The sequence below is a fragment of the Astatotilapia calliptera genome, chromosome 13, assembly GCF_964374335.1.
Source record: "Astatotilapia calliptera chromosome 13, fAstCal68.1, whole genome shotgun sequence".
NCBI classification, from domain to species: domain Eukaryota; kingdom Metazoa; phylum Chordata; class Actinopteri; order Cichliformes; family Cichlidae; genus Astatotilapia; species Astatotilapia calliptera.
Window position 1 is genome coordinate 6,492,470 of NC_137434.1, and position 23,152 is coordinate 6,515,621.

At 40.5% G+C, this 23,152-nt stretch overlaps 1 protein-coding gene across 2 annotated transcripts in view; it reads left to right on the forward strand.

Annotated features, from left to right (window-relative positions):
* The first annotated feature begins 6,663 nt into the window (after nucleotides 1–6,663).
* Nucleotides 6,664–23,152, forward strand: part of LOC113034802 (gamma-aminobutyric acid receptor subunit pi) — an 84,146-nt gene continuing 67,657 nt past the window's right edge. The window contains exons 1-2 of one of the 2 annotated variants that reach the window (XM_026189856.2): nucleotides 6,664–7,193; nucleotides 7,784–7,882. The gene's annotated coding sequence lies outside the window, so the exon portion shown is untranslated. The remainder of the gene's footprint in view (nucleotides 7,194–7,783; nucleotides 7,883–23,152) is intronic. The other variant, XM_026189855.2, reaches the window with a different exon arrangement.

The following is a 23,152-nucleotide window of genomic DNA, read 5'->3' on the forward strand; positions in this document are numbered from 1 at the left end:
ATATGCCTAAGGAGACTTTGTGTTATGACAAAGTCTCCTTAGGCAAGATAGTAATCCCTAAGAACCCGCTGATGTATGCATGCATGAGCTTTAAAAATGTATCTGTGAATGCAGCTTGCAGTGTATCAAAGTGCTTTAAGTGCAAGGCGAGGATCAAAAAGTGCAGTCTGCAAAATTGCAGTCCATTTACCATAGACTAAGCTAGGAGCGGGTAGACTACAGAAAACATAAATGTAATAAAGTTAGTTACATAAATCAGCCGGCATAACAAATTGAATCTGTGCAAAGATCTGGTTGGAGCGATGGTAAACGTCTCTCTGTGTTAACTTGTTAAAAAATAAGCGGTTAAAAATTGATGACAGGGTGTTCCAGCCTGAGAGAGCACAGAATTCATTAAATTATTTGACTCTCAATGGAGGAATGTTACATTGAATGCTAACATGTCTGAACATAGTTGTATGCATCCAATTGCTATAAAAGGGGGATAGCCAAAAGCATTAAAAATCAGGAGTAAAACCTCTGCAACTGGTCCAGTGGTTAAAATTCTGCAGCGAAACAGTGGTGAAGATGTGAAGATAAAACACTGAAATTTTGAAAATCAAATGGCAAATCTTTTGAAGGAATTTGTTCAGACTGACAAACATGCAAATCCTGGCAGCTGCTGCACTATTTCTCCAGTAGAGATCCAGACATATGGCTTCTCAATCAAAAATAAAGTCATTTTGGTGGCAATGTGGGAGCCAAGTCTTTAACATTTTATCATTAATTTTTCTTTAAATTGTCACCTTTTTTTATCTCACGTATTCAATCTGTGCAAAAATGATAAAGTTCACCTTAAAGGGGATTTTTTAAAATTATCTCTAGCACTTTAATTACGAACACCACTTTATTAATTTGCACAGAACTTCCTGCACAGTGTCTCCCAGGTTTCCTGGCACTCTTGCTGTGAATGACAAGATTCTGGGAAGTCATTGCAGCGGCTGTTGTTTGCCAAGAAACACTTACAGCAGGTTACTCCCCTGCCTTTAGTATTTATGCTAAGCTATGCTTCATCACCCCCTGGCTCTATCTGTGTTCTAGCACAGACATGAAAGTGCTTCTGATCTCCTCATCTAACTCTTGGCATGGAAGCGACTAAATGTTGAGCTATTTCTTAAATGGAACTCTGCAGAATTTGGCCACGGATCGGATTCCTTTTGGCATCTGAAAGCAAACATTTCAAGAGAACTCGGGTGCTGCTGGTTTGCGGCGAACAGACGGCACAAAACGGCAGCATTGTTAATCGGATTTGATGTGGAGTAGGTCGTAGTTTACTGTAAGCTTAGAAGGCTGATGTGAGAAAAATGAGATGTGGTTAGGACATGGAAGATGTTGTCCATTTATTTTCAATGCCCTCATAACTGGCGTGACCACCAGAGAAGACCATAATCCTCCACTGGAATTACATTTGCTCTGGCATGTCAGCAGTTCCAAAATCTCTTATCCAGAAGGACAAGTCGCCCACTCCACTACTTGCAAGACCTTGTGACTTTTTTTTAAAACTTACTTTGGTAAAGTAGTTCTAGTTTACAACAGTTTGGAGCACAGAAAAACACACTGAAGGTGTGAGTACTCAAAGTGGGATGGTCTCCAGTGGACGAAAATGACTCATGGAGGCACATTTGAGTACAGTAATTCAACATGATAGCACTGTAGGTGTAATGTTCGCCTCTCTCTCTTTTTTTTTGTCTTTTTGTTTACCACAGTCTGCACAGTGTTAAATATTGTTCACATTTTTCTATTATCACACACTGATGGATTTTATAGTTTTGACAGTTTAGGTTTGAAGATAAAATCCAGTCCATCAAATGAACAAACTGTCAGGCTGACAGATGATGCACCCTCGAGGCTATTTTGACAGGAAATTGGATAAAAATGAATGTTACTTTTAAAAGATAAAAGAGAGACTGTTTCTTTTTCCCTTTCCACTCTACATCGATGCATCTATTAGTAGCAAACCCTTACATTTGATTCTTGCCGAGTCTGAATGTGCCTGGATTTGCTTTCTGCCTGATAAGCAATGCCAAGCTTTTCCTGGCTATGTGTGGGCACACGTCTGCAAGTAAAACAAAGGCAGAGGAAGAAATAGAGGGAAAGACAAAGATAGGCAGCGGGTTTGAGCTAGGGATCAAATGGCAAAAATATTTACAGAGAGGAGTGAGCGATAAAGGATGTCACAGGGAAGGGGAAGAAAGTGGGAGAAAGTGTTGTGGGAACCAATTATGGATGGTGTGCTTCTACCTGCTCTAACAACATTTAAATGTGCTGCGTCTTTGAATAACTTTTACAGAAGCATTCTCCTTCTTCACACCCTGTTTAAAGTTCCTTTCTTGAAAGAAATAAAAAAAAAGGAACAAATATAACACTTGGTGCACATAGTTTTAATGACCCAAGATCCCTTCTAGCTATACAAAACAAATGACAGGCAGGCTAATATTACTTAGCCACAAATTGACACAGTTTTTTTTTTCAAAGCCATAATTAATTTCTCTGCTAATGACGCATCATTGCAACAAGCACATTTTGAGTTATTCATTAACCTAGAAATGCTGTTTTATGACAGAACATCACACACGGGGGGTCTTCGCAGAGCCAGCGTCAGGAAACAGGGCACACGAAAACAATTTAATATGAGCACACCAGACGAATGAAAAGGATGGAAACCTCAGGTGGAATGACAAGACCGTCTCGCTCCCTCCGACATCTGTTCCTGTGAAAGGAAAGCAGGGACGCCACTAACACTTTACCCCAGATACCACAGTCCCCCCTGGCAAACAGCATCTGTCTAATGAGGGTGTGCGGTAGCTCCTGTGAAGCCAGACATAACAGCGCTTTGATAGTATGAGCTTTCTTCAAGAACCCGCTGCGTAATGAGTGTAAAAGCTCGTATGATAAAAATGAAAGGCACTGGATGAGGAGCTGTCCAATAATCCCAGTCTACTAATATGCATCAGGATGCATCATGTCTTGTAAAATTTATAGCAGTGTGAGAGAGAACATCTTCACTGCATGCTTCCTGTCAGCATTCCTTGACTCCCACCCATGTGCAAGGCCCCAATGGGCAACCAATGAATGGGATACTGTTAGGGTTTCATTATGTGGTTTACAATATGTGTGTGATTGACAGCTGAAGTCAAAATGTGGTCTTAGTCCTGTAGGAAAAAACCCCAATATTGTACAACTGTAAAATAAGTATATCACAGGGGAAACTCCCGCCCTCTAAAGCAGGCAGAAAAGCCCATGGGCCGACCCAAACGTCACTCTAATCAAATACAAGAGAAGGTAATGCTGCCCAGAAGCATTAGACCCCTTACAGCCGACTTTCTACACAGCACCCAATTTTCAGAGGTTCAAAAGTAACTGGACAAAGTAACATAAGTTTGAATAAAGATTTTTAATACTTGGATGAAAATCCACACGGCATTTCCACAGAATCATGTCTCGTGTTTCAAAGCTCTGTAATGAAGAATTTGTTATTGCTACATTTATGTGATTTATGCTTTTGTTCAGTGTAATTCAACACTGTAACCTTTGGAGCTTTAATACCTGTTGTAAAGAAATGTTTATCTTTAAGTTCTTAAGTATTAAGAATATATCAATTTAGAATTACAAATTGCTTTAATGTTAGAGAAATTGTTGCCATATAGATATGTTTCTTCACCTGTCAAAGACAAAGGGTAGGTCTCACGGCTGAATACATGGGACTTGCTCTGCAAAGCCTACACTCCTGAGACTCCTGTGCAATAACTTGTGAATGAGATGTTTCTAAGGTTTTCTACCAAAAAGCATCTCCCTACTGGGAATATCAAGGTCACCTTACAACTGATTGAAACTTTTTTTTAAATAGATAAAATGTTTAAACATTGAGCTTATACTTAATAAAATGTTGCACAATGCATGCTTAAAACCCAGCGACAAATTACAGTGTTTACTGGTATGGTGGTTGAAAACAACATGAATGCCAAGATAAAGAGACTGCTGTCAACCACCATGCTTTTGGAGGGAAAACAAAACTCATGCATATCAGATGTACAAAGTGCATACAGTATATCAGATGTGCATGTACCATAGCTTGTAATGCACTCATTATGAATAATTACAGAGCTAAACCTTTCAGAGGTCAAGACCACTGGCCAAATACATCATTTGAGGGCGCATAACTAATCTGGTCTTTCCCAGTGACCCAGGTCAACTGATGGAACTCGGCACACATAAATCATGCATAAAGCAGGCACATGGCCATATAACCCTGGGTAAAATTGCTTTGTTGAAAGCAGCAGCAGCAGCAGCAGATGAAAGAGGGCTCAGGTGGACATGGTTAAATACCTGGGCAGGATTCAAATGTGACAGGGAGATATATGATGGGACTCATCACAAGCGAGCCTGTCATTGGAGGAAGAGGTTGTGAGATGCATGGCCTTTAAGTTCTCACGTGTCACCTGCTCTTCACATGAATAAAGAATGCAACAGGGGGAGGGTCCCAGGTGGAACTCCAAGGATGTTCAGAAGATATTAGGGATGTAACACACTGCAAGGACAGTGAGACCTGGTGGGTGGTAATGATTCCTGAACAGTGTGAAAACCAGAGCAGAGAAAGCAAAGAAAAGTGTGAGATTTGTCTCGTTAATTAGTCATGTAATTGTTTTGCAGACTGGTGGGATGAATGGAGGGGTTGATGATCACTACCTGGAGATTTACAGTCAAAGACTAGAGAAATTGATAGAGGATGGCAGGATGGGTGACACATGATAAAGTACTGGGTGAAATCTGAAAAAGACTTCAGAATTAAATAGCATAAGGCACCAAGTTGCACCAATTTAACCTTTATATTTTGTTAAGCTTTGCCCAGCAACATGAAAATAAATAAAAAGTGAAAAAGGCTTGTTAAATTGTTCATTTCTTTTTACATTTTCCCTTCTTGTGGATTTAACTTTTTTAAGATTTAAGATTTAAAATTTTCCTTGTGATTTCTTTTTGAACTGCGCCTCTTTGAAATACCTCAAAATGATGGTTAAGTGGTTTAATAAAAAAAAAAGTCTTCTTTTGGATTGTCTGTGTCGGTTCTCCGTCATCCAGCTCACTGTAGACTTCAGAGCTTGAAATAAAGAAGGCAACTGAACTTCTTTAGGTTAGTGAAGATGTTTCACTTCTCAAAGTTTCTTCATATCTAAAAACAACAGGTGGACAGTCCCAGGTATTTAACACATCAGCCTCCAAAGGGTTATCCCCTTTTTGGAGGTTGTCCTGAGGGTCACTGATCTAATATTAATCATGTAAGTCATCACATGAGCCAAGATGTGAAAAAAGGCGTGGGTCATTTGCATGTTTGGCTCCTCTGCTTTGCTAACTGCAAGCTTATAAAGCCAATAGACAAGTGTATTACACAAATTATTTTTACTTGCCAGCAGTGGTGACTCTACATGCAAAACAAACTAGCAAACCAAAAAACCTATGCTTGTATACACATCTATGAGAAAACAGCTTTCACGATCCTTGCTCTATGACTTTGCAAATGCTTTGCTGATATTTTTACGGCCTCATTTGTTTGTTTGAAGTTGTGTTGAATACAACATGAATTTCATATTTGAACGTACGATAATGGAGGTTAACCAGGTGTGTCCCTTTGTTTCACTATCAGTGCTCCATGTTCCTGACTTCTGGTTCACAGTGACACTTTCCCATTAACTTCCTGAATAGACTTCCTGTTCTATCTAAGTGGTTAAAAATATAGGGTTTTTTTTTTCAGTGCATGCCAATATCGAGTAAATATAGAGCAGAACAAGTCTGCATTGTTTCATGTGTAGGTGCTGTCCATGGTACTGATTCAGTTGTCTCGGTGTTACTGTATTAAGACCTTGGACTGTTTGTGTTTAACAGTGAGGTGAGTGGTGTTAGTGACATCCATTAGAAGAATACACGCTATAAAAAACAACATTTTTTTGTAGTGTTTAAACATAAAAATGTAATTATTCAAAATGAATCCACTGTTGAGTCAAAAGTACCCCCTATACCACTACCAAAACAATTGAATAAATACATGAATGTATCATGTTGTCTAGTTAGAGATCAGTCTCCCTGGAGGTGGAAGCCAACGATACAGCCACAGATGGAAGGGATTCACCGTCCTGCTTTTGCTTCAGCTGAATGGCTGTTTGCCAACAGAGGGGCTTAACCCTCTAACGCTTTGATGGTGGTCTTTTTCCTACTGCTATGGCACGCTGCTCTACCAAACACTGGCCGAAGTTCAACAGTAATGGCGCACATGTGGGCTAAAATCGGATCATTTGCTGCCTGACTGACCACCCCTCACTCCCCTTGGGGTGTTGTGGATGGAAGTGCTCCTGGGACACCCACGCTAAGCAAAGAGTTGCAGCCTGCGGGGTGGTTTTCCAGCTCCATCCATCAGAGGCCAACACCTTGGGACAACCTCCTCCATCTTCACTTGCAGCCTGCCAGCCTTCCATCCTAAATTCCGACAAGAGCTCATTTCCTTTGCCAGAAGCTGATTAGAAATAGTAACGGCTGCACATGCTGCTGAAGCGCTTAACACACACTGACACTGTTATTGTCGCACGATTTCCTCAAAGTGCCACAACAGAAATAGAACTATATCTGAAATTGTGCATACAGTGTGCCAGTTCCATTTTTGGGCTATGATCTTTTTTCAACGATCTATAAATGCCTGGAGTTAATCTTGTGTCACGTCATAGCAAAAAAGCAAAACAAACAAACAAAAACCCCCACAAAGCATTCAGTGTTTTAGTTGAGCCATACAATATCGCCTCCCCTTCATACACTACATGAAGGGCAACGCACAGCCGACAGCATCACGACAGGTCTTCTGGGATTCATCTTGGGCATCTTTGGAGACTCCAAATCAGCTGCGAGTTCTTGGCGTGCGTCATTGCGCAGCAGCGCGTCCAGCCCATAGTTGGGAATCCGCTGACAGAGCACTACCAGTTGTTTGTGCGGGCATATGTACGCGCGGATCAGCAGGTGTTGTCTTTAAAAAAAAAAGAAAAGAAAAGAAAGAAATCTGGATGGAAGTCGCTGTTACAGCAACGCCAGTCTGAGGGGAAACTCGACCATTGCGGACCCTTATTCCCAGGATGCGCGGACATGCGTGAAATGCTCGCGGCCATCGGCAGGTGCAGGTAAAGTTCGAGCTGAACAATTTTTGTGTTTCTTTTCCTTAAAATGTTGTGGTTTAAAAAAAAAAAGCTTTGTCTCGCCTGCATTTCGGGTGACGTCTCTTGTTTCGTTCCGTGCGTTTTTTCCCCTCACCAGCGCACCTCTGAATGGAGCGCGCCGAATAAAAGGCAGGCTGAGCACCAAAGTATGCTGACGATTTAAACTTTGATGTGCCGAGCGACCTCTTTACGCTCAGATGATATCTTAAACTATAAAGAAATTTCATCGATTCCACGCTTATCTCCAACAATGTTAGTTAACAGCCAAAAATATGGGCTGCCTGTGTATTTGTGTGTGTGCGCGCGTCTATATTCGTGCGCCTCTGGGCGTGTGTGCGTCTCCTTCCTAAATTCTGGCGCTTTAAATTAATTCCGTCTGTATGCGCTCCTGGTGCACCAGTGCGCAAAGGATTCTCTTCCTTGATGTGGATGAGGGTTGAGAGGTTAACAAGTTTTTGTTTAACCACACGAACCTCTTAATCGTTCATTGATTTTTTTTGTTTGTTTATTTACCCCCCTCCCCCCTTTAATTGTGTTCTGTTTTTTATTAATAGAACAAACTGTAATCAAGCTCAACAGCCAAATGAGTTGAAGTTATCACAGTGACAAGAAGGTGAAGGGCCAGAAACATGAATGAATAACAGACACCTCAGGTAATGTAACTGTGTCCTTAAATAAAGAGAGAGATGCTGGTAAATAGAAATGGTAAGAATTTATCAGCCACAGTGTACATCCATATCCCGGACGCACATTAGACACATCTTATCGAAAGGGGTGTCTAATTTGGCCAGTCCTTAGCCAACAGCCTTCTGTTAGACAGAAACACTTAAGCTGTCAAGTCAAAAAAAAAAAAGAAAAAGAAAAAAGCTTCCAGCAATGATATGATTCCACTGCGATAAAAACTGTAATTAAAATCATGCTAATGCTCCATGAAGCCTTATGGTGAGTTTCCTCGAGTCCGCCTCTTAATTTCTCAAACTATATTTACCACAGTGATAATGCCTGTAATCAGAGGAACAAGCACAGATTGTACGGCACACTTAATTGGTATTTTTATTTATTTATTTTATTTTCTTTGTCTATAAACTGCCAGCTGCCTTTTAGATTCAGCACTCACGTTGAAGGCCGGCCATCACAGCAAGGCAGGGAAGGGAATGAGAGAGGAATGAGATTTACATAAACAGACTTGTGTAGAGATAATGGAAAGGCTCTCTGTTATCAACAAAACTCCAGAGCAGTGAAGTGGTATTTTCATTCCCTCTCAGATGGACAACTTGGATGATTTTTTTTTAAACTGCAGTCTCAAAACAGCAGTTTGAAGTGCTGGAGCTGATGTGCCTTATTGAGCATGTGACAGCAGGGTTTTTGTTTTCAGTTCTCTTTCTCTGTATTGATTTCCCCCGGCCTCCAGTTTTTTCTTTTACCTGATTATTGACTTCTTTCTGTGCTCTAGCAAGCTAAATGAGAGCATTACTGCAACTGGCGTGCTGTGATTCATCTCAATCATTTGGAGTACATCTCTCATACCAGGTGCAGACCCGATGATCCCATTTTTTCTTTTTTCCTCCTTTTTTTGGCACTGAATTCAAAGCAACACTTTAGATTTTCCAGGTTCGTTTGCACCGCAGCTGTGCCACTCTCTGGTTCTCGTCTTATGGGAGTTTGCTTTGTGTCATCGTGTGTCATAAGTAATGTCATTAGTACTACAATAGACTTTCATGGCGTGCGTCACTCTGGTATTCTTGTGCTGTCACATTGTCTCGATGAGTCGTCAGATCAGTTGGTTTCTTTCCTTCAGGGTTTTCTTTGTCTACACTTGATAGAAACAGGAGTAAACACCAGAGGTGGGGTCTGGGTAGAGCAGAAGCTCTCCAGCACGCAGCACGTTTCAGTGGACTGTGACAGAGTCCAGCTCATTATTACTTGTTGGCATATCTTAGATTTAATCCATTGCTCTCTGTGCTCAACGTCAGCCGAAGGTTGTCTGCAGGTACCTGCATTCTGAAATATATTCTTTAAAACAGCTCATCCTTCAAATGAACTTTTAAACACTTATCTCAGGAGCCTGCTGTAAAAGAAGCACAAAAGACACGAGTTGATAGAGGATGTAGAATATACAATTTACTAAACACAACTGAGTCTTAAGTCTGATTTTAACTTTGAAGAAAAGATTTTTGTTTTTTAAAAAACAGCTCATACATTCTACCATCAGCATTAGGGATTATATTACCTACAGATGTACTTGATACAGTGTGGACAGTGGCTCTGTTTTAAATTGTGTACTCACATACTTTCAGCTCCTATTATGAGTGCATAAGTGCAGCCGCTCTATCAAGTACGACTACATGAAGTGCCTTAGGAGTACCAGGATGGTGTACTCACAATGGCAAAGAAATGAAGTGTGAAACACGCCCTCAGTGTTTGCTATATTGGTTATGTAGTGGAAAGGGAGGGGCCACCAACCAGTTTTTAGCCAGTGGAAGCAGTACGTGATTACTCGCTAGGTAGCTAATAGCTAGCACTGACATGTTTTTCAGGATTTGCAGACTAAAATCACACGTTCTGGTGTTTTCTATGTGTTAAATTGTCACTTTTTCTATTGATGGATTTACTATGTGCATTAGAGGCACCAGTGTCATCCATCCTCTCTCTGCTGCTTATCTGCTCAGTGCAGAAATCACAGATACTCTGCAGTAAGTGCTCACCTCACCACTATGATTAATCAGGCGGTGAAATTCATATGCAGTGTACTAATGAAAGTATGTACATATATGTATGGTCTTTGTGTACTAGTATATTGTGCTGAAAGTGGATGGTGTTCTTTTGAAAAACATCTTATTTAATTTTGTTTGTTTTAATTTTGTGAATGCAGGCAGAGGCGTTTGAAAGCTCTTCTTCTTTTCATCAGAAGAAAACATTTTGTATTTAATTTTATCTCAAAAGTTTAGTTCTGGGAAGGAAGTTTTATGAGTTTTTATAGTTAGATTTCAGTATTTCCAAATCAGTTCATATAGGTTTTTTTCATATAGCTTCATTGCTGGTTCTCTTTCCAAAAACACTTTTAGCAATACACACTCACCTCACATTTTATTAGGTACCCCTTGCTAGTGCTGGCTCGGACCCTCGTTAACCTTCAGTCACTAGTTGCTGGAGATTTGTTGGCTGCACATCCATGACATGACTCCCCCATCCCACCATGTCCCAAAGGTGCTCTATTGCATTGCATCTAGCAAATTTGGAGGTGATTTTAGGGCAGCGAACTCACTGTCATGTTCGAGAAACCAGTTTGAGATGATTTGAGCTTTGATATATGTGATACTCAGGTAGGCTGTGTCATATCAACAATGCTCAGCTGGACGTAAGGGCTTTAAAGTGTGCTAAGAAAATATCCCCCACACCATAACACCACCAGTGGCATATCAGAGCAGGCATTAGCAGCATTTTAGCTGTCCTTAGCTGACAGGAGTTGCACCTGGTGTGGTCTTCTGCTGCTTCAAAGTTTGATACAGTATGTTCTGCATTCAGAGAAGCTTTTCTGATTGTTGTTATTAAGTTACTTTTGCCTTCCTATGAACTTAAAGCAATCTGACCATTGTTCTGTGACCTCTGACATCAGCAAGGCTTTTTTGCTCATAAAACTGCCACACACGAGATATTTTCTCTTTTTCAGACCGTTCTCTGTACAACCTGGATCAGCATGTCTACTTGTTAAATGCACTGAGTTGATTCCATGTGATTAGTTGATCAGCTATTTGCATCAGTTGGATGGGTGTACATAATAAAGTAGTTGTTGAACGTTGTGATGGCCAAACCCGTGGCCACACTCTAAAGTCGGTAACTTTTGTATTTTCATTCTTCATTTTGAATATAGTAATACATTTTAGTTTCCAATAACTTTATTGATTGGTTTGGATACATTTGTTCTATTTGTAAGCGCGCACATTTAGTTTACTTATGTATTCATACTACTTCATTTCTTTGCTTTCTGACTAACCTTTGTCTTTTTATTTTCTTACCTGCCATCATCACTGGGAGTTGCTGGACAAAAGATGGAAGCCAGGGTTTGAAACCATTAAATACAAGGGAAGATAATTGGACCACACCACCACTTCCTGCTGAAGGGGGGGAATGTGTGTTTTCTTTACTTTAAAAACAAAGTATTTGTATTTAATTAAATATTTGAGTTTAGGGTTTAATGGGGTTTTTGGTTTTCTTCTTTAGTGTTTAGTTTATTAACAAACTAGATTGTACTGCATCGTTTGTGGTTTATGATTGTGTTTTGTTTGTTACCCCTCATGTGTCACAATGGTCTGATCAGCCATTATATATACCCTTGTATGTCATTTCATGTTTAGGTCAATTATGTACGTTTGGGGCAGTCATTTGGTTTGTTAAGGTTGCAGTCTTTGCCTGAGTTCAGTTTTGTTTCTTTGACCTCTTTTATGAGCTCAACATTTATTAGTCTTGTAAATATAATTTTTGGGGGTTAAATAAATGGAAATTATATTTTTCTAATAATTCCTGGGCTCCTCCTGTTTTTCAACTCGGTCCATCACATGTGGTGTCAGAAGTGGGATCCTTCAGTCGAGGAGACAGGATTTTTTTTTGCATTTTTCTGCCCTTTTTCCTCCCCTGACAAACTTTTTGAGCCATGCAGAATGCTGTGCGCCCAAAGAGAGGAAATAAAATGGAGGCCAGAGAGGCCTTGCAGCAGCCAGAGAGGGAGAAGGAGATGGAAGAAGGAATTTCAGTTGTGGCTGGAGACACTGAAGGAGAGGATACCAGGGAGCCAACTCTCCTTGATATTGCTGGGATTCTTCAGGCTTTCATGGGACAACAGGAAGTTCGAGATAAAAAGCAGAGAGAGGATGCTATACTGCAAGAACAGCGTTTTAAGAGTTTGCAACACCAGTTTCGGCTTTTGCAAATGGAAGTGCAGGCCAGAACCACCCCACTTCCAGAGCCCACATCAACTGATCCAGAGTCTGTTGAAACTCCAGCTGATTATCAGACACAAGCAACATCTCAGCATGAGGGTTCTGGCTCAGCCTCCATATTAACAGGTCAGTCTGTGCATATTCATCATCCTAAACTGGAGAAACTAGCTGTTGAAGATGATGTTGAACATTTTCTGACCACTTTTGAGAGAATTGCAGCTGCTTGTCGTTGGCCAGAGTCAGACTGGATTTTTCACCTCATTCCTCTTCTCACTGGTAAGGCTCGAAGTGCCTATGTTAATATGGATGTGGACGATTCACTGCAATATGAGAAGGTAAAAGCTGCCATTTTGCAAAAATACGATATAAACCCAGAAACATACAGGCAAAGATTTCGCTGTCTTGAAGTTTTTGATGAGAGTCCCAAGGAACTGTATGCGAGACTGAAAGAACTTTATGAAAAATGGATTCAGCCGAAAAACAGAACTGTAAAAGAAGTTGGTGAAATTATCATCTTGGAGCAGTTTTTAAGAATGCTGTGTCCTGAGCTTCAGGTCTGGATTAAGGAGCATAATCCAAAGTCTGCTGCAGAGGCCGCCACCCTGGCTGATGTGTTTGTAGCTGCCCGAAGTAAGAGTCAGCCATGGAGCAACAGTGCATGGAAGGCTGCCAGAGATTCACGTCGGTCGCAACCCCCTCAGCATCCTCAGAGGTCAGCGACGGGTGTGGGTAAGCCCTTTACAAGGGAAACGCAGCCTTTGAATACCTCGAAGCCAGGTAAAAGGCCACCAGTGTGCTACCTTTGTGGACAGGAAGGTCACACTAAGCCCATGTGTCCTAATAATCAAAGCAAATTATCTCAGATGTGTTTTGTGCCTCACCGGAATGTGGATATTAAATCTGAGAGAAAGCAGTCAAATAAAATCACCACAGTTAAGATTAATGGACAAGAAATTAATGCTTTAATAGACACTGGCAGCACACAGACTCTGGTACACAGGAAATATGTGTCAAAAGACTACACATGCCCCTCTGAAACCATATCAGTTTGCTGTATACATGGTGATGAAAGACCATACCCTACTGCTGATCTGTTTATTGAAGTACAGGGGACACCCTATCTGTTAAAGGTTGGTGTAGCTGATAATCTGCCCTATCCTGTAGTTCTTGGGGAGGATCTGCCAGTCATCTATGATTTGTTGAGAGAAGTGCAAGAGTGCAATGTTGCTATAACAAGGGCTCAAACTAAAAATCAGGATGAGCATCATGCAACCCTCAGTGCTTTACCCTTCTTTGAGGCTGAACTAGAGACAGATCCCGGGAAGTCTCGGAAGCCACGCAGTCAAAGAAGACGTGAAAAATTTCAACACACTGTTGGAAAGACATCAGTTCAGGCTGCTCCAGATATGCCTTTAGGTTTTTCAGTACCTACGAACATCAGACAAATGCAGCAGGCTGATCCAACTTTGTCTGCCATGTTGCTGAGGGCTAAGGAAAAGGACTCTGTTGAATCTGACACAAATAAAGAGCTGTACATTCTGCAAGATGGCATTTTATACCACCAGCACGGCCAGGTTAAACAGTTAGTGGTCCCTAAAGTAGCCCGTGAAACAGTGCTTACTTTGGGGCACTCCATTCCCTGGGCTGGCCACCTGGGGAAGCATAAGACCACCGCTCGCATCAAGCGATACTTTTTCTGGCCTGGTTTACACTCAGATGTTGCTATGTTTTGCAGGAGTTGTCCTCAATGTCAGAAGACTTCAATTAGAGTCCCCACCAAAGCACCACTCCAACCTCTCCCAATCATTGGTATACCATTTCAGCGTCTTGGCATGGACGTAGTTGGTCCTGTAGAAAAAAGTAAATCTGGAAATCGCTTTATGCTAGTCATTACAGACTATGCTACGAGGTATCCTGAAGTCTTTCCATTAAAAACTGTTAAAGCAAAAACTGTAGCTTCCTCATTGATTCAACTGTTCTCAAGGGTTGGATTCCCACAGGAGATTTTAACTGACCAGGGCACTAATTTTATGTCCACACTGTTGAAAGAGGTCTATAAGCTGTTAGGTATCAGGAGTATGCGGACAACCCCTTATCACCCACAGACAGATGGACTGACGGAGCGCTTCAACCAAACTCTCAAACAAATGCTCCGAAAGTTTGTCAATGATACAGGGTCTGATTGGGACCAGTGGCTGCCATACCTCCTTTTTGCCTACAGGGAAGTTCCTCAAGCCTCCACTGGCTTCTCCCCGTTTGAGCTTCTTTATGGCCATGAGGTGAGAGGCCCATTGACCCTGCTAAAGGACTCATGGGAGGGAGAGCAAGGTAAAGAGGAATCGGTCAATGTTATTTCATATGTCATTCATATGAGAGAAAAGCTTCAGCAGATGAGTGAACTGGCTCAGAGTCATATGGAAGCTGCTCAGAGGCAACAAAAGACTTTGTTTGATAAAAAAGCTCGCCACAGGAGTTTTGTCCCTGGCCAGAAGGTTTTGGTAATGTTGCCAACTTCTGACAGCAAGTTGCTGGCAAAGTGGCAGGGACCCTTTGAAGTACAGAAGAAACTTGGACCTACTACCTACAAAGTTTCTACACCAGGTCTTCAGCGAGGGAATAGAGTGCTCCATGTTAACCTTCTTAAGGAATGGATTCCACGCACTGAGAATAAAACAGAGGGTTTGCTTATTCACAGCGTGGATGAGGAGGAAGAAGTTAATGACTACTTGCCTTCAGTAACAGTCTCTGTCCTGGACCTGAGCCATCTCACCAGTGAGCAACAGTCTCAGGTAACACCTCTGATTAATTCAGACATATTTCAAAAGTACCCAGGTCGCACGAGTCTGGTGGAGCATGACATTGTTTTAAAACCTGATGCAGCTGTGAAGCGTATGAGTTACAGGATACCGGAACGCTTCCTGGTGGAGTTAAAGGAGGAGGTGGACCTCATGCTGTCTCTGGGAATCATCCAACCTTCAACAAGTGAGTGGTGCAACCCTGTTGTGTTGGCTCCGAAAAAGGATAGCTCGATACGTTTTTGCATCGACTTCAGGTATCTCAATTCCATATCAAAATTTGACTCTTACCCGATGCCACGCATTGACGATCTCATTGAGCGTTTGGGGAAGGCAAAATATCTAACGACCATTGATCTCTCCAAGGGATACTGGCAAGTACCTCTCACTAAACGGTCTCAAGAGTTGACAGCATTCCGTACTCCGTGGGGATTGTTCGAGTTCACAGTCTTACCATTTGGTCTGCATGGGGCCCCAGCAACATTTCAAAGGCTAATGGATAAGGTACTCTGTGGGCTCTCAGCATTCACTTGTGCGTACCTTGATGATGTTGTTGTTTTCAGTGGAACTTGGGAAGAGCATGTGGATCACCTAAGGATCGTGCTGGATCGGCTGTGTTCCGCAGGCCTTACCATCAATCCAGCAAAGTGTGCTCTTGCTAGGACTGAAGTCCAGTACCTCGGGTTTACTGTTGGAGGTGGGACAATTAAACCACAGGTTGACAAAATTAATGCAATTGCATCATGTCCTCTTCCACAAACCAGGAAACAGCTGCGATCCTTCCTCGGCATGGCTGCGTTCTACAACAGATTCATTCCCAACTTCTCAGCTAGAGCAGCCCCACTGACGGACAGGATTGGCTCAAGATGTCCCAATAAGATTCGGTGGACAGCTGAAGCTGTTGCAGCTTTCAAAGACCTTCGCCAGTCCCTGAGTAAGGACCCCGTTCTGCACTCACCAGATTTCACAAAAGACTTTACATTGCAGACTGATGCTTCTGAAAGGGGTTTGGGAGCAGTGCTTCTGCAGGGACCACCAGAGGATCGACATCCTGTCGCCTACATCAGCCGTAAGCTGCTACCAAGGGAGAGCCGCTACGCAACGGTTGAGAAGGAAACCTTGGCCATTAAATGGGCACTTGACTCTTTCAAGTATTATTTGCTGGGAAGAGAATTCATCCTTCAAACTGACCACAAAGCCCTGCAGTGGCTGGAGAGAATGAAAGACACTAATGGGAGAATCACCAGGTGGTATCTGGCTATGCAGCCATACCGGTTTAAGATTCACTATATCCCTGGTAAAGACAACACCATTGCTGATTACCTCTCTCGCTGCCTGATGGAAGATCCAGAAGTGGGGGGGTGTGTGATGGCCAAACCCGTGGCCACACTCTAAAGTCGGTAACTTTTGTATTTTCATTCTTCATTTTGAATATAGTAATACATTTTAGTTTCCAATAACTTTATTGATTGGTTTGGATACATTTGTTCTATTTGTAAGCGCGCACATTTAGTTTACTTATGTATTCATACTACTTCATTTCTTTGCTTTCTGACTAACCTTTGTCTTTTTATTTTCTTACCTGCCATCATCACTGGGAGTTGCTGGACAAAAGATGGAAGCCAGGGTTTGAAACCATTAAATACAAGGGAAGATAATTGGACCACACCACCACTTCCTGCTGAAGGGGGGGAATGTGTGTTTTCTTTACTTTAAAAACAAAGTATTTGTATTTAATTAAATATTTGAGTTTAGGGTTTAATGGGGTTTTTGGTTTTCTTCTTTAGTGTTTAGTTTATTAACAAACTAGATTGTACTGCATCGTTTGTGGTTTATGATTGTGTTTTGTTTGTTACCCCTCATGTGTCACAATGGTCTGATCAGCCATTATATATACCCTTGTATGTCATTTCATGTTTAGGTCAATTATGTACGTTTGGGGCAGTCATTTGGTTTGTTAAGGTTGCAGTCTTTGCCTGAGTTCAGTTTTGTTTCTTTGACCTCTTTTATGAGCTCAACATTTATTAGTCTTGTAAATATAATTTTTGGGGGTTAAATAAATGGAAATTATATTTTTCTAATAATTCCTGGGCTCCTCCTGTTTTTCAACTCGGTCCATCACAAACGTATATTGAACAGCACTTTGTATTTTTTGAGTGTATAGCATGTTTTTGGTGAAGACCTCTATCATTAACGGTTGGATATCTCTCCACTTGTTCTGTTTATGGACTAAAGATGGTGTTACTCAGTCACTGGCTGGAAACCAAACTTAGCCTAACTGTTTATGAATACCTAATTGCTTATGCCCATGTATACGATTGGTGTACTACATTTTGGTTTCGTACTTATTCAAATATTCTTTTTCATTTTTTTTAATGATGATCATACAAGTTTAAACTAGAGATGGACCGATCCGATATTACGTATCGGTATCGGTCCGATACTGACCTAAATGACTGGATCGGATATCGGAGAAAAATAAAAAATGTAATCCGATCCATTAAATATCACGAAAGCACCTCACAAAACTTGCAACACGCCGTAACTCACCTCAGAACGTATGCATCACGTGATAGAGCAGCTGTGGCATGCGGGACCTGTTGGTGGTCTGGATAGCATGTGGAGCTTCGCTAGCAACCTGGCATTTCATCTCCGACAAAGTTATCCCCGAGAGAAGTAAAGCAAGTGTGTAAGTCCATCTCTGAATGTTTGTAAAGCATTCCCACGTTAAGCTTAACAAGCGACTGCCTCTCGCTCTCCGGCTGCTACTTCAATCGTGAAACTGCTTAAATCAGCTGATCGGCTTTTCTGTCGCGAGTCTGTCTCTCGTTTGTTTTTGGTCCACTTTGCGCCAGAAAGAGGAAACCAGCGGCTGAACAACAGCAGAACGTTTAAGCTTGATCAGCTATTGTTAGAATGTATTTAATATTACTTTCTACTCCAGGATCTTTTTTCTACGTAGCTGACGGCTGGTAACTGTGCAGGGGCGGATCTAGCAAAGTTTAGCCAGGGGGGCCGATAGGGCATTAACAGGGAAAAGGGGGCACAAAGACATACTTTTCTTTCTTATTCTCATTTAAAATGTCGAGCTTTTAATAAATAATTATCTGACACACAAAGTTTTAATTTGATGTAAAATGAATAGAAGTCAATTACTGTATATAGTGACTATTAAGTCTAATATATTTACCCTAGTAAGCTATAGTACTTTTTACTTTGGGAAGGTACCATCTGTGCAGTCTGCAATTTTGTTGAAGAAAGATGTTGAATCTATTTAATATTTCTTGAAAAATAATTGATTTCTGTTCATTTTTTTTTCACACTGCATCAAATTAAGGTTGATTACGTCGATTAAGCATCATGAGGTGGCGCGTGAGGGGTGGTTCCCTATTTTTTATTTATTTATTTTTGTTGTTGCTGGGAGTTGGAACCCTATTAGTTAGGTTGCTTAATATTTACGCTAAGTACTCTTTAAAATACCAGAATAGGGAGGATGGTGTAGGTCTAAGTTTATTAGATTGATCAGTATTGCTGAACTATGAAATATTTTTTTTTTATACAGGTATAACAGAATAGCTTTAGTGTAGTTGTTGTTTTAAACTTGAGTATGAACTTATACAAAATGCAGCAAGATATTTAAAAAAACAGTTTTGTTGATTAAAAAACACTATATCGGATTCATATCGGTATCGGCAGATATCCAAATTTATGATATCGGTATCGGTATCGGACATAAAAAAGTGGTATCGTGCCATCTCTAGTTTAAACCACACATTATTTATCACGTTTTTGTTCAACATCAACTTCCATTTTTAATGACTTCATCGTCTCTTCCCACTCTTCCTCATCATCCACACCTCTGTCATCACTGCTGTATTTCCAAGCCTGCACATTTCTCTCCATAGTGTGTGTTTAAGCAGCAATGTTGCTAGCTCAGCCTAATAATAATGCAGATTTAAGGACACAAGAGACCTCTACTGTATGATGAGAAGTAGAAGTCAAAACTTCTAAACCTGCAGATGAAAGGGGGGAGGAGAAGCTTCCACCTGGATAAAGTCCAAAGTCCCTAATGTTTCTCTGCGACATTGCCTTTCTGCATTTGAAATAGACAGAGGAGAAAATGAGACTGAGGGAATATCTTTAAGGAGGTCAGAAGTCCCTTTTTATGTAATGAAAGATGTTAGTTAAATTGTGGTAGGCACCTTAAATAACCTACAGTGACAACATCACTAAGACACTTTGATGAGAGATGAAACTGTTCCACCACACAGTGAAATGTTTTATCACTCTGCTCCATCACTCAGACATTAGCGATTCTTTTAGAGCTATTTTTGTTTTAATGTACTTGTGGAATCTGATTTTAAAAAGTGAGGCTCTGAAAAACATGGAGCTGGAGTCTGTGTGAGGACAGCACACTCTTTATTAGACTTTTGTTTCTAGAGTCGTAACGTAAGAGCTTGACGTGCCCAGCACATTGGATTCATGTTGGAGCAGTTTTACATACATTTGACTTTAAATGTTCTCTTTTTTGCACCTAATCTTATGTATCATCTTGAAAGCTGTTGTTGTAGAGATAAAGCAGAAGTCCTTGATCTCTAGGGTACTGCCTATTGGCAACTTAAGGTGCTCTTAAGCTGCCAAATTCATGAAGATTTTTGACCTTTTTGTATTTCTTAGCAAATATATGTATGGTTATTGCAGGTTGAGATGTATATCTGTCTGAACCTGTGATGAACTTTGCAGTTTGGGCATTTTGTCCTGCTTTTTTCAGCAGCAACTCATACTGAAATGAAAAATTTGCCTGGCTATAACCTTCTCTGCAGCTTCTGTGAACTTGTCTTCTAAAAACTTGGTTTGTTTTCTTCTGGTACATTGCTATTCCTGCATGAACCCCAACTTGCTCTGTCATATGAAATTGCAAAGCAGGTGCTGTACCCAGGTGCTTAAGCAGGTCTGAGATTTATAAAACACATGTGCTTAAGCTACAAATGGGATTCTTGGAAAATGCATAAGCATGTATTTTATTTTTAATGTGTCTTAATAAATAGCTAGAGGAGCAAGTGTGATTGTATATTGGAAATTATTACAAATTTCCTACAACCCTGGTTTCAAAAATGTTGGGACACTGTGCAAAATGTATATAAAACATTGACTTTTATTGATTTCTATGTGTAATTAGCATTGACAGGTGTAATGAATTGAGTTATTTGGATACATGTCAACACATAAAACAGCCAGTGACAAAAAAGGAGCATAAACACAGCATGACTTTTTAATTTTATAACCCTCTACGGTACACATACTCTCCATCATTTTTTAGGGGAATGAAATCAAGTTATTTTTTCAGAATTTTTATACTGGTTACTGCACTGTGTAAAATAAAATGGAGAATAAGGAAATATATATCCATGTAACTTAACATAGCCCACGACTTTATTTTTACTGTGTATATTGGTCTTTTTATAGGAAAAGAGTCTGAATCGTCATAGTAAAAAGGTACATGGCTACATTGTTTATTGTCTTTGGACTTAGCAACCCCCTTGATAACCAGTAACCAGTCAAGTTTTATAATAGTTACTTCAAATGCTTAGTGTCTTTGCCCCAGAAACGGTTTTCAAAGCTCATAAAGAGGTCACAATCCTGCTGTTCTTGACCAAAGTTAAACAAGACATTACAGCTTCCCTGTCAACAGCTTGTCCCACCAGAGCACTAAAGAAATACCGTGCTAATTAATGTTGTAGATGCAGTAATGAGTAGAAATGCCTGTCACCACACAGTTAAAGTTGTACATTCATGACCCTGACCTTAACCCTAACCCAGTCCACTGATGCAGTGAACAACCAGTAAAATGTATTTTATTAAATGAATTGTTGGTAAGTTTCCTCAATAATGTGAAGAGCACTGCAAGAATTAAAAAGTGGGATTTCCTATATAGAGCAGTGCGCTATGAAAAGTTTGACATGTGACAGTAAAAATCAGTCGTATCAGTTCTTCTCACTGTCTCCTACTAAAGCACAGAAGTGATTTTAATACGCTTGCTGCTGTGCTTAGCTTTTTGTATAGTTGTCATGCTCACTACATTTCCGAAAGCTTTTAGATCATCAAGTACACTTCAATACATCCTAAATCAACTTATTGAGCTTTCAGTCATTATAGTCCCAACCTAGAAACTGCCGTCTGCTGCGCTGCCTTCCTCTTTTTTGAAGAACTTTCTGTGGGTGTCTTGAAGTGTGATACACATACAATAAACACAATAAACACAAAGCCTGCTCACATCCTAATAATGGCACTGTACCAAAATTGGCTATTCACATAGAGAGTGCTTGCAGAACGGTCCACAGTGAATAAGAGTGAGTAATCAGTTTGCCGTTTAAAGATATCTGATAGGATAGACTACCTTGTTGGCGTAGATTTTTAATTCTCAACCAACACCATCACGTGCTTCACACACTTATAGTTAAGTTTTGTGAGCCAGCTTTCTTGTTTTGATGCACGTGTAGCATTTGCTCCATCCACAGTGAACAAGAAAGTGACGACTAGTTAGTGCAACATTATTTATACCAGTTAGTGACTCTTTTATACTCTTGCAACTTTGATATTTATTGCAATTTAGTGCAACAACGAGGTGAAGCAAAATGTAAAATTAGAAGAAGCAACACTGCCATGATTCACTAAATCACAGCTTTGAAGGATATAAATGTGAATAACTGGAGGAAGAGGAGAATTCGGTATAGACTAACCGCTTGGAGGCCACAAAGGTTGACATGCTATTGACTCATTCACTATGCCTGGAATAAGTACCTTGAAGAGCAACAAAGGAGAGAAAACCCTTGAATTAGATAAAGTGACTCAGTTCTGCCTGACTTATCTTCTTTATTTGCTGCTGCCCTTTTCAAGTCGGCTCAAAATCAAATTGCAAACAGTCGGAGTCAGAGATGAAAGACAGGCATCACTTTGGGAAGCTGTTACCCATCATCCCACGTTAGGGTATCCTTTTTGTAGTGACTGAGTTAAGGCCGATGTCAGACCAGTCTGACGGACAAACAGGCTGAAGAATTGCCATAACTGATTTGAGATGTGGGGCCAGGTCTACCTAACTTAAGACATCAAGAACTCATTGTCTTGTCTCTTAAAATAACAGGTAGGGAGATCTTTAGTACTTAAAGTGGCAGCCCTGTATGTTCACAGTTCCACATCTGTATGTGTTTTGGTACGAGGTTTTGTACTGTGTTGTTGCTGTGAAATAAGACTACAAACAGCCTGTCTGACAGTGTTGTGTCATTTGTTTACATTTGCCCAAAGATAAAAAAGTTATCCCCAGACAGTGACAGATGAGTCCAAATACACCTGCTGAGAAAACCAAAACAAATCATTCTGCAGTCTTATCATTTTCTGTCTGACCCAATACTTCTCCTCACTGAGTAAGTGTGTGTGTAGAGCCACAGACAAAGTAAATCTCAGAAACATTTCATGATACACAAGTATAAACATTTGACATGACTGCTGTCGAAAATCTGACATTCATTTATTGTAATTCTTAAATCTGTTCTGGTAATAGGGAATGATCCTCATATTGTTAGATGATTAGAAATGATGTCATTACATTAAACCACAGTCATTTCTACAGCTAAAAAGCTATTTTGTAACATTTTTAAATCTTTTATATAATAATGTGATTATCCTTTTATTGTAAGCTGAAATATTCAAAACCTCCAAGGCACTCTCTTTTCATATATATTTAAAATGCCTTTATTCTCATGACATAACTATATTTAACCTATAAGTCCAACGTGTTCATCCGAAGCCTTCATCAGGGACAAGACAGGCGTCCATGAACATATTGAATTCTTTTCTATAGGTGTTTCACCAATAGAGGTAAATCCACCTTCAACTTCCACACAGGATGTGAGGGGTTTTTTTTTTGTTTTTTTTTTACCAGTAAAGGGTCTTTATAAACAGGGGTGCACATAAGTGGTCATTCGCTGTCAAAATAAAAGACGCGTACCAGATAAGAAGTTGCAACGTTTGCGTACATATAGAGTGGGATTTTCACGGCATATTCTGCACCACAACTCTGTGCATTCATCATTTGTTTGAAGCCAGCTCACCTCCTGCAACCTCTTTTCCGAGAATACGCACTTCTTTTGCGGTTCGGACTCCTTCTGACATTTCTTTGAAGGTGGAGGAACAC